Source organism: Mus caroli, unplaced genomic scaffold, assembly GCF_978045245.1.
Source record: "Mus caroli unplaced genomic scaffold, Mus_caroli_1 scaffold_2, whole genome shotgun sequence".
NCBI lineage: Eukaryota > Metazoa > Chordata > Mammalia > Rodentia > Muridae > Mus > Mus caroli.
Window position 1 is genome coordinate 140,609,991 of NW_028227257.1, and position 17,142 is coordinate 140,627,132.

The 17,142-nt window shown below is 36.2% G+C and overlaps 1 non-coding gene across 1 annotated transcript; it reads right to left on the reverse strand.

Annotated features, from left to right (window-relative positions):
- Positions 1–16,751: 16,751 nt before the first annotated feature.
- LOC115030519 (small nucleolar RNA SNORA17) lies at positions 16,752–16,881 on the reverse strand. Its single transcript, XR_003836110.1, has one exon. It is a non-coding gene; the product is annotated as a small nucleolar RNA SNORA17 (small nucleolar RNA).
- Positions 16,882–17,142: the final 261 nt, after the last annotated feature.

A 17,142-nucleotide genomic window follows, 5' to 3' on the forward strand; every position in this document is an offset into this window, starting at 1 on the left:
ATCTCTTTAGTGTCTGTGAGTCCCTATGAGAGAGTTCTGCTTAGTTGATTCCGTAGGTCATGATTTCCTGATTCCTTAATTCTGCTGGATGGTAGAATCATTCCTATACTCTTCAACGGGGTTACCCTGGACTTTCAAAAAAGAGTTGACTACAATTCTGAAATTATTCCACAAAATATAAACAGAAGTAATATTGTGAAATTCATGTTATGCAACCACATTCACACTGATACCCAAATAACACAAAAAGTCAACAAAAAAGAGAATCACAGATCAATTTCCCTCATGAACATTGATGAAAAATACTTGATAAAATACTTACAAACTGAATCTAAGAACACACTGAGAAGAATATCCATGATCAAATATGTTACACCCCAGAGATATGGGGTTGATTCAATATATGAAAATCTGTTAATGTAATCCACCGTATAACAAACTGAAGAGAAAAGCCACATTATCTTCTTATTAGATGCTGAAAAAGTCATTGAGAATATCTAACACCCTTCGTGATAAGAGTCTTAGAGAGATTAAGGATACAAAGGACTTAACTAAACATAATAAAGGCAATTTATAGCAAGCTTATAGCCAACATTTACTGGAGTGAAACTCTAATGCCACTAAAATGAGCAACAAGCAAGGATGTCTACTATCTACACATCTACACATCTATTACATACAGTAATTGAAGTTATATCTATAGCAATAATAGAACTGAAAGAGATCAGGGAAATACAAATTAAAAAGAAAGTTAAAGTATCATTATTTGCAGATTACATGATAAGTATACATAAGCAACACCAAAAATTATATCAGAGAGCTCCTACAACTGATAAATACCTTTAGTGAAGTGATCAGATAATCAATTAACTTTAAAAAAAATAGTACCCTTCTATGCACAAATGACAAATGGGTTGTGAAAGAATTCAGGAGAATAACAACTTTCACAATAGCCACAAATCGCTACTACCCAACCAAGTGAAAGACTCATGACAAAAACTTCAAGTCAGAACAAACTAAATGAACAGAGTACTAGAAGATGGAAAGATCTCCCATGCTCATGGATGAGTAAGAATAACATAGTAAAAAATGACCATTCTAACCAAAAGCAAGCTACAGTCAACATAATTCCCATCAAAATTCCAACTTCTTTAACAACTTTGAAAGGGTAATACTCACCTTCATATAAAAAGACAAAAAAAAAAAAAGCTAAAACAATGCTGTGCAGTAAAAGAACATGTGAAAGTATCACTATCCCTGACTCCAAGACACATTAGACAGTAGTAGTAATAAAAACCACATGAGATTGGCATAAAAACAGACATGTTGATCAATGGAATCAAATTGAAGACCTAGACATGAGTTCACACATGTATGGACAACTAGTTTTTGTTAAATAGGCCAGAAATACACAAAAGAAATGAGCAGGTAAGCAAGCAAGTACACAAAAAGGATCTTTAACAAAAAGTGCTGGCCTAATTGTATGTCTGCATGTAGAAGCAAATTGATCCATATCTATCACCCTGTACAAAACTAAGTCCAAGTAGCTCAAGGATCTCAATACAAAACCAGATACTCTGAATGTAATAGAAAAGGAAATGAGGAAGTCTTGAACACATTTGCACAGGAGACAACTTCCAATAGCATGCACACTAAGACACTGTGGTACACTCACACAGTGGAGTTATTCAACTCTTGAGAACCATGTTTTCAATAAAATAAAAAAAAAAATCATTTGAAATTTTTATACAGTATTTTTCACATTCTTTCCCATCCTGAAACTACCCCCAGATCTATATAGAGAATTAATATGTAAAAATCATCATCATTCTTTTATATACATGACAAACATAAGGTAAAAGAAATCAAAGAAACAACACATTTCTCATAGTTAAAAAAATATCCTGGAGTAACTCTAATAACCAAGTGAAGTACTTATGAGCGTGGCTTCTTATAGTGTTCATTCTTTTGTTTAATTGCATTCACTGTGACCATATGAGTTGTCTTATTCTTTTCAAAGCATTTAATGGAAAGAGAATATACCGCTTTAAAAAAAAAAAACTTAGCTACATTATTACGTCATTCCTATCCTCAAGTTCTACTAAGTATAGGTATAAAAAGAGGACAGATTGTCCTGGAGAAGTATTAAGAAGTTTGTTAAGAGCACTGGCACTTGGCCTTGCAGAGACACCAGGAATCTGTCCCAAACTCACATGGTAGCTCACACACACTCCAGTTGCAGAGAATCTGATACCCTGGTCTGATCTGTGTGGGTATGTTAGATTTTCAGGAAGAAGTTGAGAGATCATTTGAGGGCATGTTGATATTGACTGGATTAAAACACAGTGATTAGGTAACTTAAGGAGTAAAGAAATGTAGAAACCCTAGGAAGAACTTATAAAATTGCAGTTTTAGCAGAAAAATACTCTTAAAATTCAATGCAAGTGAGAATTGTGAATTTATTTTGAAAAATAATAGAAATTTCTCAGAAAAATTACCCTGTAATATTCTTTCTGGGTGCATATCCAAGAGTTAAAATCATTGCCTCTGAAGAAATACTTTCCCTTTGCATTCATTACAGCATTATTCACCATAGGGACCATAGAATCAACAAACTGTATAGCACTAAATGAAAGTTCACCATGTTAGGTGAAGTGACTCAGAGAAAAAGTAGCACAGCACATCTCAGATGTGGAGTCTGAAAAGTCAATTTCATAAAGCACAATGCAAAATAGTTCCAGATGGGAAGATAGTGGTCACAGATAGTAAGACACAATTAGGCAGAATCAATTCTAGAGATACACAGTATACTGGATATAGTTAATACTAGGAATCATTTAATAGTAAGTCTGAAAGGTGGCTCAAAAGTGGTTAATAGCAATCACTGCATTTCCCAGAGAACCCAACTTCTACTCTCAGTGTGTAAAACAGGCAATTCACAATAATTTATAACTTAAGCACTTTTATGACACCTGCTTTCACATGCAGAAGTCTACATGCAGATACAGAGAGCTACATATAATTTAAAATAATATGAATAAGTCTATAGAAGAATGGTATAACTGAAAACTTTAGGAAAATAATTCTAAATATTCTTACCAAAGTAAAATTAAATATCCATCATGATGAGCATGCTAATTAGACTCACTTAATCATTAAACTATACATATTTACATGAAAATTGAATTATTTGTGATAAAAATGCAACTTTATCAACACTTATAAACTCAATAAAAATAAAGATATTCTTTGTAAGCTGTGAGAATATTCATCATTTATATGAGCAAAGAGAGTGATACAAGAAAATTAGTTTGTAAAATTCCTTGTGCACAGATAAATGTAATAAAATTGCTTCTGTAATCATAATTACTTCAGAGACTGAGACAGGATGGCAATATTGAGGACATTTTCTCTAGCATAGAAAGATTCTGCCCCAAATAAGTAAATAGGTTTTAACGATAACTAACATCACTCAATAGTAATCATTAATTAATTGATTTTGCACATTTCAGTGAGTACACAAAATGAGTGCCCTACTTGAAGTGAGGGTGCTGCTATCTTCATCTGTTCATTGGTTTACAGAGCCTCCAGCTGAGTCACACCACAGGGATGAATTGTTTGGCTATTAATGAGTCCCCTGATTTTTCAGTTCAGTTTGATAGGGTAATTTCCCACCTTCTACCATGAATATTGGTTACTGTGCTTCCTGTTATTTTTTTTAATACCTGAACTGTAAAAATTTTTGAGTCCAACATGTTTCTTTGTGATTTAGCTGAGCAAAACAGAAGGCTGGAAAGTGTGAGGATGCTGAGAAATACACAGGGTGACCTTCCAGTTTCATCTTCCTTCCGATTCCAGGTACTCTGAGAGCATTCAATGAAGAAGGTCAATCTGTTCTTCCGCAAAGGTGGCTTTGGTTATGTTCTGTAAGGTCCTAGGTGAGATTTCAGCCCAATCTCAGGCCTTCTGTAAGTTAGCATCACTCAATTCTTCAGCTATCCTCAGTACAAAATGAAACAGATTTCTTCCCTCTGTGGCACTTGATGTCATTTGCTCCAATAATTTTGGTATCTGCATTTTAAATCTACGCTTTTATATTTTATATTTTAAATCTACACTTTTATCTGCATTTTAAATCTACTGTCTCTTCCATGTTTTATTATTATTATTTTTGTAGATAAAGTAACATATCTGGCTTGCTTATTCTAGGAAAGACAAAGGAAATTGATATTGGAATTATATTTTGCTCATGATTTTCAATTATTCATTTTGTCTGACTTATTTAAGGTTCTGCCATATTTTAAACCTCAAGACTGATAGGAAAACTTAAAACAGGCTAAATTTTTCTGAGGCTAAATATAGCTAACACCAATCCTTATGCAGAGAGCTCTTAGTACACAAATGTCTACGCTATTGTCTTGGGCAAAACTCTCACTTATTTTGCCACAAGTGAAGCTCAATTAAATGGAATCAGAACTTCCTACCACATTGCATTTCCACTTATCTCTCTGGATATATCAACCTTAAAATATTTTAATTTGCTTTGTGCCTCTTAATGATCTGGGTAATCATATAAGTTGAATTCTTCTTGATTTTATCTGTACTTTAAAACTAACATTACTTTTTCATACATGATGAATTTGGTTTAGTTGACTCTGAAGTACTTTTGAATTCAGGAGATAACAATCTTAAATCATACTGGCATCATTCTGGATAGGTGGCAACATGGAATGAGGTGAGTTTACTTTTTTTTTTTTTTTTCAGTCTGCCTTTATACCACTTTAAGTACATGCAAAATGATAAGACCAGTTCTGAGTCAAGGAATAAGCAAGGCAGTAAACAAACTCTAGTAAACACCTTTCTAGGGGCAAGTCAGGATAACTAAGACAAAAAGAACGTTACATTAACACTTCTGAGGAGCCTACTCTGAGTTTTGCATTAACTCAAATGTAAATGTTTCTTAATCTGGGCCTATTTCCTGAGTCCTGACCCAAAGTCAGATTCCCACCTTGAGCTTACTTCTTTTCTCCTGACCTGATATCAAATTCTGGCCAAGTGTCTGCCCAAGTGTCTAGAAGCAGCCCAAAAAGTTCTCCACACTCCACATCTTACAATCTGTAGGCTAGAAATTCCAGAACAAAAGTGCTAGCAACAGGGGTTGGTCATTGCCATCTCTAGTGATGCTGTCCTCACAGTTTGAGATGCTGTGGAGCCTTTAGAATACCTTTCTTTAGATGCTCAAAGGACAAAGTAGCTCCTGGAAGTTTCACAGGTATATTAGTTCTATTTATGTCTCAAAGTTCTGGTCATATTATCATCTTGTGGGATAAATTTCAATATATGAACTTTCGGGAAACCACTATTTAGAACTTGCAAGATTATTAATTACTGGATATATTCATTTACATGTAAATATTATATTTCCATTGTTGATTTAAGCAGAATCTTTGGTAAGTTTCATTGTTGTTGTTTTGTTTTGCTTTGCATTCTATCTACGAGATTTTTGTCCCAGATTGTTTTGAGTCTGTGATTTAGTACTGAATTTAAGAATATTTAAATTGATGAATTTAAGATATTGATTTATTCTCCAAACTAAAGAAACAGAATTTGCTGTGTAGATTTGATTGTTTTGTGATTTTTCACCCCAAATTTTTGTTCTTCAGTTGTTTTCATTTTAGCACAAGGAAGTACAAATTAACATTTATACATCACTTTTTTATCCAATGATGTTGTTTTAGTTTTAGGCTGCAGTTTTCATCATAGCCTCATGAGGTGAAGCACTGCCTAGCTTGAGTCACTGTTTGAGACATTATGAGGCATTTAGGAGAGGGTTGTAACTGACACTGGCCAAGCTTACTCCTGGCTCCTGCTGCAGTCTGCTTCCAGTTCTAGGTGAAGTCTTCCGGACTCATGCTCTGCAAAACAGAAATCCTTGACAATCCAATGCCTCCCCATTCTCATGCACTGAACCTTTAAGGAGAAATACAAATTTTAATTTCCTCATTTTAGTTGTTTCTACTGGGTATTGGGACTGGGATGAAATTTTTGAAACCTCAAGTTACATTTAGTGACATTCTCCAATAAGGCAACACTTCTTAATCATCCTCAAGCAGTTCTGCCCACTAGGAATCAACTATGCAAACACATACATATGCCTATGGGGACCATTCCCATTCAAACCATCATAGCAGGTTTAATTCTTTGAATCAACTGATACACTTAGCATAGCTGCAGCCAATTATCTACTCATTTCTACATGTGTCAGAGGTCACTGTTTAATCTTTAATTTGTTTGTGATGAGAGAGTACTGGAAGCTGCCTTTTTTAAATTGGGTATTTAATTTACTTACATCTCAAAAGTTATCCCCTTTCCCGGTTTCTCTTCTGCAAACCCCCTATGCTATCTCCCCTTAACCTGCTTCTATGAGTGTGCTTCCCCACCTAATCATTCCTGCCTCACCAGCCTAGCATTCCTCTACACTGGGGCATCAAGCTTTCATATGACCAAGGGCCTTCCCTCCCATTGATAAGGCTCCTTCAGCTCCTTTAGTCCTTCCTCTAACTCCTCCAGTGGGGTCCCTGTGCTCAGTCCGATGGATGGTTGGCTGCGAGCATCCACATCTGTATTGTTCAGGATCTGGTAGAGCCTCTAAGGAGACATATGTATCAGGCTCCTGTCAGCAAGCACTTCTTGGCATCAGTAATACAGTTTGGGTTTGGTGTCTGCGTTGGGGATGGATCCCCAGGTGGGGCAGTCTCTGGATGGCATTTTCTTCAGTCTCTGCTCCACTCTTTATCCCTATATTTCTTAGACAGAAGGAATTCTGGGTTAAAATTTTGGAGATGGGTGGGTGGCTCCATCCCTCAACCGGGGGCGGGGTGGGGGGCGGCTATGCCTAACCTCTGGATATAATAACCTGTGTCTTGACAGATTCTCACTCCCCTTTGTGGGGTATTTCAGCTAATGTCATCTCTGTGTGCTCCTGGGAGGCTCTTGCCTTCCTGGCCTGGAAACTGGGACTTTCTGGTTGCTATTCTGAGTTCCCCATCCCCCATTGCTATACACTTCTGTTCAATCTCCTGTGGCTACCTTTCTTAAGGAGCTATGTGTGTGTGTGCATGTGTGTGTGTGTGTGGGGGGGGGGTAGGCTGGTGTGTGTGTGAGTGTGGTGTGTATCTATCAGAGTGACCAGTATATTGATTTTGGGGGCAACAAAGGAATTAAATGCTACTGCAAATCTACACAGTTCACAAATGTGAATTGTTTATAAATGTAATCATTTAAAGGCTTTTTAGGAGAATTCTTGGAATATATTTATTTCTTCACACGTTTTTTTCTTCTAAATGAGGAAAGAGAAAACAAATATTTTAGTAAGGAATGATTTTAAATGTCCCAAAATACTAAGAGAAACATAAAATTTTGTATCCATTGACCTACTAGTTTATTCTTTCAGTTTTAACTCTTTAATTTTCTACTTTTGATCAATTCTGATGATATGTTTGAATTTGAGAAAGTATGATTTCTCCATCTCAAAAAATTTTTATAAGAATATGTAGTCAGGTGTGGTGGCACATGCTTTTAACCCCACACTTCTGAAGGATAGGCAGGTGTATTTCTGAGTTTAAGGACAGCTTTGTCTACAGAGTGATTCCAGGCCAGCCAAGACTACCCAGTGAGACCATATGGGGGGGAGGGATATATTTTAAGGGGTCAGGCAGACTTCAATGGAGTATGAAAAATATTTCAGATAATTCATTAAAATGAAAGGAAATATCAAGATTGCTATAAGTTATATGTAATAGGTACCTACATAATATCTTCTACATGACCTGAAAATATTATCAGAGAAAGTAAGATAGGTTAATGTTTTTTCATGCATGTATTTTCCTCAGATAATAACCTCCCAGATTTTACCTCCCATCAAGCGCTTTGTGTCACTATCACCAGCAATAAACACACAAATAGCCATCTCTGAGCCCTGGTATAACTAGGGACAGCTCTGCGCTTGACCTTTTGCTGCTGTTGATGTTGTGGATCTCCTGATTCTCAACCGTTGACACATGCAATCAAACAGGGTGATATTTTCCTGGAAAAATCACACACTCTAGCAACTTTCAAAACTCACAGTGGGAGACTCACAGGTCAGAATCTAAACTTTCTCCTTTGTTTTCAAGTGTGAGAAGCTAACTAAAGCATTCTATTCAACCTAGATTTATCTTCCATGGGACCATTGTGTCTAAGAGATAACAAGCCACAGCAAGGTAAGTAATAGGAAGGCAAAAACATTTTACTTTCATTGTACACTTTATCAATTGCAGCAGGTTGAAAAATTATGGTATTTTAGATTGGTGTTGAACAGTTAAATGCTAAGCTTCATTGTGAGCTATGTACTGTTGTGTGAGCTTATATCTATAAAAAGTTATCCAGCTTAAATATGACAGCCCTTCCAAAAGAGAAATATACAATTTTTGAAAAATGGAAATCAAATATAAAGAAAACAAAACAAACAAACAGAAAACAAAAGAATTCTTTTTTTGTTTGTTTGTTTTTGTTTTTGTTTTTTTGAGACAGGATTTCTCTGGGTAGCCCTGGCTGTCCTGGAACTCACTCTATAGATCAGGCTAGCCTCAAACTCAGAAATCTGCCTGCCTCTGCCTCACAGGTCCTGTGATTAAAGGCGTGCACCACCACTGAACAAATAAATTCAAATGCAACCAGGACATGGTGAGGCTTCAGACTGCAGACTGAGTCTTTAAGAAATATTTAAATGGAAAGTATGTGAGGCCTGCAAACAAAATAAATGGAATTTATAACCATTGATCTCAACTATTTGTCACCTGCAAGGTACATTAGGAAGTATAAGACCTTGAATTATTTGAATTTGCTCTGTTTTCATGGGCTATGTCCTTTTAACTTCAGCACTGCCCCATCTAATATGTATACCAGTAAAAGCAGTGGAAGTACTTGTCTGCATTTAATTTTTACCTTATCAAGAAACTGCAGTGAGGTTTTCACAAGACAGTCATTTTTCTGCTTATCCTAGCAAAGCACTTGTTTGTTTCAGTACATGTTCCTAATCCTCCCACCATCCTTCTAATTTAAAACTTACCTCTTATATTTTCAAATTTCAGTCATAGCGCTTTTGTAATAGTCACATAATGAAAGGATATTGCAATTTTAAATTTATAGTGCATGTCAACACTGGATATTTTAATTCTACGTCAACTCCGGCAACCATAGAATTTCTGTGGTCACTGCCTGTTGTTAGGTGAAGCTGACTCATTTCCATCAACAACCAGAAGGCCACACTGTAAGTTCATTAGTTCAAGTGAAACTAATGGTAGATAAGTATCCTAACCACCCTTCGGTATTTTCCGTCATAAAGAAAAATTTGAGAGTTATTAGAAGAGCATAAATGATCCAATAAACAAGGAATTAACATGCCGTGCTTAAATTGGTTCCAAGTAACTGGTCATCATTTGATAGCATCAAATTAAGTTTCATTTATTCAGACCAGAGATTTTGTAATCTCAAAATGGAACTTAGAAAGTTTAGCTTTTACGAGGCCACAGACCCTTCCTGTGCTGTGTCTCAGCAATGCACCCTGAGATTGAGGGCATGCTCCTCAGCACATCCAAGAAATAAGTGCTGTAAAGAGAAACTTACCCATTTCTGGACATTCTACCCCTGAGAACTCAGGTCCAGTGGCATGCTAGCCTTGTAGAGGCCTTAAGGCCGTCATGATTGTGACTGCCATGATCAGAAAGACTATCACAAGAAGTGGAACAGTGCTAAAAGAATATTGAGGCCAAAGACACTCTTTATTGCATTATTCTAGAGTTTTTAAATTCTTTTTTTATTAAAAATAGATTGTTTTTATACAATGTATTGTGATTATGTTTTCTCATAACACAACACCTACCCTCCTTCCTAAAAATTTCCCTGTTCTTTCATTAGAAAACAGTGGATATTTAAAAAACAAAAATAAAATAAAAAACCCCAGAAAAATCATAAAACTGAAGAAAAGAACATCACCCTTTACAAACAAAGAACAACAAAACCCACGCAAATACATATATAGACACACATGTCCAAACACAGAGAAACATAATGAAATTGGAATCAATAATATATACACAAAGGCATATTAAGTTAAAAAAAAAAAAATATATATATATATATATATATAAATAACCTTCCAAATGCCATTTAGTTTATTTTCTGGATTCTCTTTATAAGAATCTGCTGGAATTCATAGTACATGGATATAATGCCAGGATATTGAAGTAATAGATTTGAGGTTGAAGTTTAGCCTGGGCTACACAAACATCTTACCTTTAAAAATCAAATTGTGCTGAGAGGAAGCCCTCAATCTCCATGAAGTCCCACATTAACGTCAAAGCATTTCTCTCTTGGCACCCATTTTCCTTGTCCAAAAAAGACAGTCACAGGTATAAATATGTAAAAGCGTCTGCTGAAATGAAAGTAAATAAATTCAACATCCAATTAATTTGTTGTTAAGCAACAGAGGCTAAAATTTTACTCCATTCCACATATTTTGGAGAAAACACAATGTACAGAATTTTGCTCTTAGGACAAAATTAAAAACATCTAAGAAATAAAAAACCAAAGAGGTTTTTTATTTATGGGTCATTTCTCACCTAAGTTTTAGTCCTTCTTTCTACTCTTAGACAATGTGATCTAAATTCACACTGAGTCACTCTATAACCACCATGTGCAATATTAACATCCTTTCCCTTCATATTAAGATCTGTAGACATAGGCGGTTACAGAATTGGTAACTGTTCTCTAAGGATGAAAATGTTTTTAGAGAAGGTTTCAATTTATAGTCTACTTGCTAGAATCCATGATCATGTTCTTGTATTCATAATTATATATGAAACCCAAATTATCTATTAGGTTCTTTAAACCAAGATTTCAGAAAGACAAATGATGCTTTGGAAAAATTATAATAAAACTATTTTAAATAAAATTTTATCAAGACTAGAGAAAGGCTCAGCATTTAAAAGCACTTGTTGCTCTCTCAGAGGACCATGCTCCTTTCCCAGCAGCCACACAGTGCATTACAATTATTTGTAACTATAGTTTCATGGAAGCAGTTTCCTCTTCTAGACTTGAGCATCACAAAGCATACATGCAGTACATGTACACACGTTTAGGCAAAATATTTATTTACTTAAAATAAAAATAAATCTTTAAAAGGTAAAATTTCATCAGTTAATTTTGTTGTTCCTTTAATTTCACATTAAGTTGCAATTAACTTAATACTGTTTATAAGTATTTTCAAGGAAGTTAGTAGCATAAAGAAAGCAAACTCATTATTAAGACTTACTGATATTGGTTGTCAGATCTAATGAGACTATATACATAAATAAAGATGGAAGAGCAAAGTCTTCCATTTTTTTTAACCTTAATTTCAATTGAGATATTCTTGCCTGAATGGATTTTAACAAAATATGCTAAAGGGAAAAAAAAAGCTCAATTTGTTTGAAAAGAGACCAATACAAGTAATATGAGCCCTATTATTTGAAGATGTAATAGTCTCATTTCAAATAATTTACTTATGAGTTAAATAGATTTAAATTTTTATTTTCACTTACTGATTCTTATTAAAGTAATAAATAAAGTTAATTTGTATCTTTCTCAGTAGGAATTACTGCTGAGCCAAATATGGCTTATGCATTAAACAATTATAGTAAAAAGCATCCTTGAATCTGTGAAATAAAAAACTGAGTCTGGATGACTGCATAGAAGGCTGCATGTCTGGGTATCTCTTACAGAGTCTCTGAACAAGTGAATGGATCAATGCAAGGAAAAAGATTCAGAAAAGAATCAAACAGGCAGCCTCAACTTTCTCTGAACACAGAAAGTACTAAGAATAAATCAACTTTGTTGTAGACTTTTATTGACATTAAAATATTATCAACATAAATTATTATGAATGAAACAGACATATGTGAAACCTAACAAAAGAGTTACTATTCTGATTATAACAACCTAATAGTTACTAATGGCTCCATGCTTCCTTAAACAAAAGAAGAAGGAAAAATATTCTGATTCACAGTGTTTTCAGAGCTACAGTTTTCGCACAGGTCCTTTGTTTGACTCTTTCATGAACTGTACTCATTCTACAAACATGATGCATATAGTAATGTTTTATAGCTAATATGACCCCGCAATATAACAAACATAACTTACTGTTTATTCCCATATAAGCTAGTTTGAGATCTGATTAATAGAACAAATAATTTCTTTAATGAACAACTGAAGGTAAGTTGAAAGAATGAAGACAATCCTGAATTTTCTATGTTATATAAATAGCCATTCCACTACAACATTAAAGGTTGGATTTACTATCTAGACATAATGGCAGTTTCTAAGAGAAGACTGAGAAATTAGACTCCCTGGGAAGCCACTGTCGGAACTCAGGCAGTTTATTGAACATCAGAGTTAGTAACAAGACAGCTCACTCCTTGGAGGAATGTTTATTTCCTCCATATAGATGATATGCAGACAGGCATACTCACTACAAATTAGTAAAACTCAAAGAATGAATCTTAATGATCTCTAACTAAACAATATTGAAATGTGTTGAAAAGTGCAAACACAACTGGAAAAACTTCCTTTGAAGAGATTATTAATTCTCTTCCATGCACTAATATGCTTATTTTGGTAAGATAAAAATAGCTGCTGTTTTCTTATTAAAGACTCATAGCTTATTCTAATTTCATAAAGAAAACTATATGATGCTGAGTTTAAATACATTCATGTGCCTCCAGGTACATAGCAGCGAGAGAAATTATTTGCGCTCTTATTTATTTATTTCTTTATTTATTTAAGTATGCCCCGATCTTTAATATGATATGTATTATTCTGCCCAGAATGATTTATTAAGACAAACTATAGTTCTCCAATATGCCTATTGTACGTAGTAATTGAATGTAGAGAAGCCTTAGCAACAAGCTCAGTTTGATTAACTAAAGCATCAGACATAAATGGGAGATACTAGGTATCAATAGATTTTTCTATATCTTTTGTGATAATTTGAATGAGATTGGCCACTATAGACACATAGGTTTGGATAACTTGGTCCTCAGTTGGTGGAACTCCTCTAATTTCACAAATGCATACATACATACATACATACATACATACATACATACTACATACATACATACATATATACATACATAATACATACTATCCATTGTCATGGTGCCTCATCATAGTAGAAGTAAATTAATTAAGGCATTTCTCATTTAATAATACTAAGTAATTCATGAAAAATGTCAGGTGGATACAAAGAAGGGAATATCAATTGATTTCTCTGAGAACTTCAAGAGTGTAATTTTAGCTCATCTTCCTCTCTACTAATATCATTGCTTATAACATTGCATTAAAATTTAAAGTATCACTCAGAACAGTGAATGTCAAGTTTGTCACTATGCCTTTGAATTTTTATACAATGTTTGTACATTTATGTTAGTGAACTTTCTTGAAAAATCTGAAGTTGCACTGCACTGTCCCAAATGTTTGACTGGAGGTGAGTTTTTAAAGAAAGGAGCAGTGATGTCTTTCACTTCAGACTCCTCTCTTATGGTCCATGCATCTCCACATTGAGGGTCCCTGGCTTTACTGGGCTTACCTACAGTTTTTCTACAACATTTTATTCTTCCTCTATTATTAGTTAAACTTTCTAAGCTTTATAATTATAGACATATTAATACAAAATAGAAAGCAAAATGCCATTTGCCTCTTATATCTTCTGGATTTTAATATTCTAAATTTTACATTTCTCTTGGCTTCTTTTTTAAGTGGGATAATGATAGGTACTTTTATTTAGGTCCAGTGAAGTTATAAAAGAAGCTGCCTGTTTTTTAAGTTCAATAAATATTTTAACAATTTTTATCTTTATAATATAATTATATCTCAAATATTATTTGTTTAAATAGCAATAAAATTCCTCATTTTTACCTTTGTCCATATAGATTAGAACCTGCCCTTTCAGCATAAAATGAATCCTTAGTTAATTGTATAAAATTAGTTGAAAACATATGAATGTGTTTATAACCAAAACTAGCTAAAATATGAAACTCTATTTCCAATTATTTTCCTTATTCATGAAAATTAAATCTCAGTTTCTTAACATTAAAATGACATCCTTTCATGTATGTTAATTTCTTTGCTTTGCAAGTTCTAAAATACCACTAAAACATCAGGATTTTCCTGAAGAATCTAAAAATCATGTACATTTTACATCTAAAGAGAGAATTCTAAAGTGGTCACATGTAAAGAGAGTTATTTTTACCATAGGCTATATTTAATCATATCATTTCACAGGACTTTTTAAAATTCTCTTTCAAGGGCTTTGCAAAAATCCAATTCCATGCTAGTTCACTTTAATGTTTTTTGTATCTTTCAGTATTCAATTACAGAATAAGACCTTTCCTTATTTTATTGTTATCTTTATTTATTTATACATGTGCATATATGTGTAGGCCAATGCCATCTGTGTGTGGATACCCACTGAGTCCATGTGATCATTGGGAATCAGATATGATCAAGCATAAAATGAGAGAAGCAGAAAAAATGAAATGGTAGGTAGCAGAAGCAGGATGAGGAGCCGACTTTTATGCAAATTCTTATGCTGAATAAATATAAACTCTCTTCTGAATCTGAGAACGTAAGTGACTTGGTTACTTTTCTATTTCTGTGATAAAACACCATGACCAAGGCAGTTTTAGCGACTGATTTTTTTTAACTATTATTCCTTAATCTTCCCTCATAGTCTAGTTGCTACCCCTTCTAAGACCCCCCCACGATTGCTATCCATCCTATACCTCCTTCCTCATCTTCAAGAGGATGTCCCCATCCCCATCACCCCCACCCCATCAGGCCTCCCCATTCCCTGGGACCTCAAGTCTCTCAAGGGTTAGGTGCATCTTCTCTCACTGAGGCCAAACCAGGCAGTCCTCTGCTGTATATGTGTCAGAGGCCTCCTCATGTCAGCCAGTGTGGTGTTTGCTGCCATCTTGGCTAGGTGAGACTGCTGGTCTTCTTATGGGGTCACCCTCCTCCTCAGCTTCTTTCAGATTTTCCCTAATTCAACCACAGGATTCCCCAGCTTCTGTCCATAGGTTAAGTGTCAGTATCTGCACCTGACTTTTTCAGCTGCTTGTTGGGCCTCTTGGTGGGCATCCAACAGAAGTACAGGCAAGGTGTGTGTTTTCCCAAGTGTTACAGTCAGTGAGAGAAATAGCCAGTCATCTCTCTCTCTCATCCATGCTACCACCCAGCTGAAAAGAGACAGGGCTGGCTCACCTACAATCCTCCAATCCAGGGGCAGGTCTACTCTGCTGTCCAGGAAAGTAGTGGGGACCCACTCTCCTAACTTCTGCAGCAGGGGTGGGGCAGGGACAGTTCTGCTCTCATGACTCCAGGGCCAGTTATCTCACCTTGTGTAGGCAGCAAGGGTTGAGGGTAAAGGAAAACATACCTCTTTTCCCAGTGTTGCCTGATGGCAGACAAATTGTCAGACTTGCTCACTCTCTCAAAGCCAGCTTACACAAGACTCTGATATTATGCTCAACTCTACCATGCTTCCCAGGTGAGGTGCTGGGACTTCTCGATGGTAAGCTGCAACAGATGAGGGGCAGGACCAGCTCTCCAGCTCTCATAAACTCAGGGCCAGCTCTCCTGACTGCCTTAGGTGGTGGTGGGGCAGAGGTATGCATCTTTCCATCTCCTATGTCACTGAATGGCTGTAGGTGATAAGGGGCAAGGGAGGAGGAGCTATCTCTCATTCACACCACCACATTGGAGACCAATGGTAGAGTCAGCTCTCCCATACTCACACCCTTGGTGCTGGCTCACTGACAATTCTTGTAATGTGCAGGTGCCTGCTCCCTAGAGTACTGCAGCTGGCTAGTGGCAAAGGCAATTCTTCTACTCTCAAAACTCCAGGGACAGCTCTCCCATGATGCCCATGTGAGGGGTAGAATCAGTTCTGTACATCTGCAGACATCAACATATAGCCAGGTTGCATCTGCCTGGCCTTGGTGGTAACAGACTCCTGATGATGATGATCCACAGACCTAGATATGGCCCACAGATGCAGCATAGACAAGAACCCCACTATGTTCTCAGTTGGCAACATCAGTGACTTATTTCAAACTGTTCCTCACTGTGCTCAAGTCTCCAGTTCTACTTCTCTCCATTGTGCCTACATCCTTCTGTGTGTGTGTGTGTGTGTTTTTTTTCCTCTTCCATTTCTGTATCACTTATTTGCTCCTCTTAGCTTGTCCCGTGCCTCTGAATATCTAGGGTCATATCAGCAGTCGTTTTAGGAATGCTACACACCACTCATGCATATGTCACCAGGCAGGGTTCTTCTCAGGCTCAGACTGACCCCCTCCCCCAAGGCCTGTACAGTGCTAGAATGGTGGTCATCTCAGGCTACCTACCTATGCAGACCCCATTGCACCGTTCTGGTGGTCATCTCGGATTCACTTCTCACCTGGCCCGCCTAAGTGGATCTATTTGAGGGTGGACTGTCAGGCTCATTCCTGGCTGGGGGCTGCAATCCCAAGCACTTTTCATCTAATCCCTTGCTTTCCAGAAGCCAGTCTGGGCCTGTGTGGCAATGAACTAGCAGTCCTCTAAGGTTAGCTCCTTGTCCTGGACCCTTGGTGCTGGACTGGTAGTTGGCTTAAGCCTGATTCCCCTCCAGGAATGGTAGGATACAAATCATTCAAATGTTCATATGTCCAAACACAGCATAAACATAGCCTCTATCCTCTCTACTGCATACTGAAACACATGTGACACAGAAGGCACACCTGCAACACTTCTAGGGGCAGGGATCATGGATTATCTTTAGGGGATCAGGATCAGTTGTATTCACAAATGCTCTTTGCAGCATAAGTTGGCTAGCTCTAAGTATCTTCCATTTGTAAACAAATATATGCAAAATTTGTCTTATTAGTGGATAAACCCATTAGGTTTACCAATTAGCTTTATCTCAAAGCTTTTGTAGTTGTAAATTAGGCACAGTGTTGCAGCTAACTCTCTTAGGGTGTATTCCATAGAAACAGAACTTTGGGGGGTGTTTTTAAGTAAAAC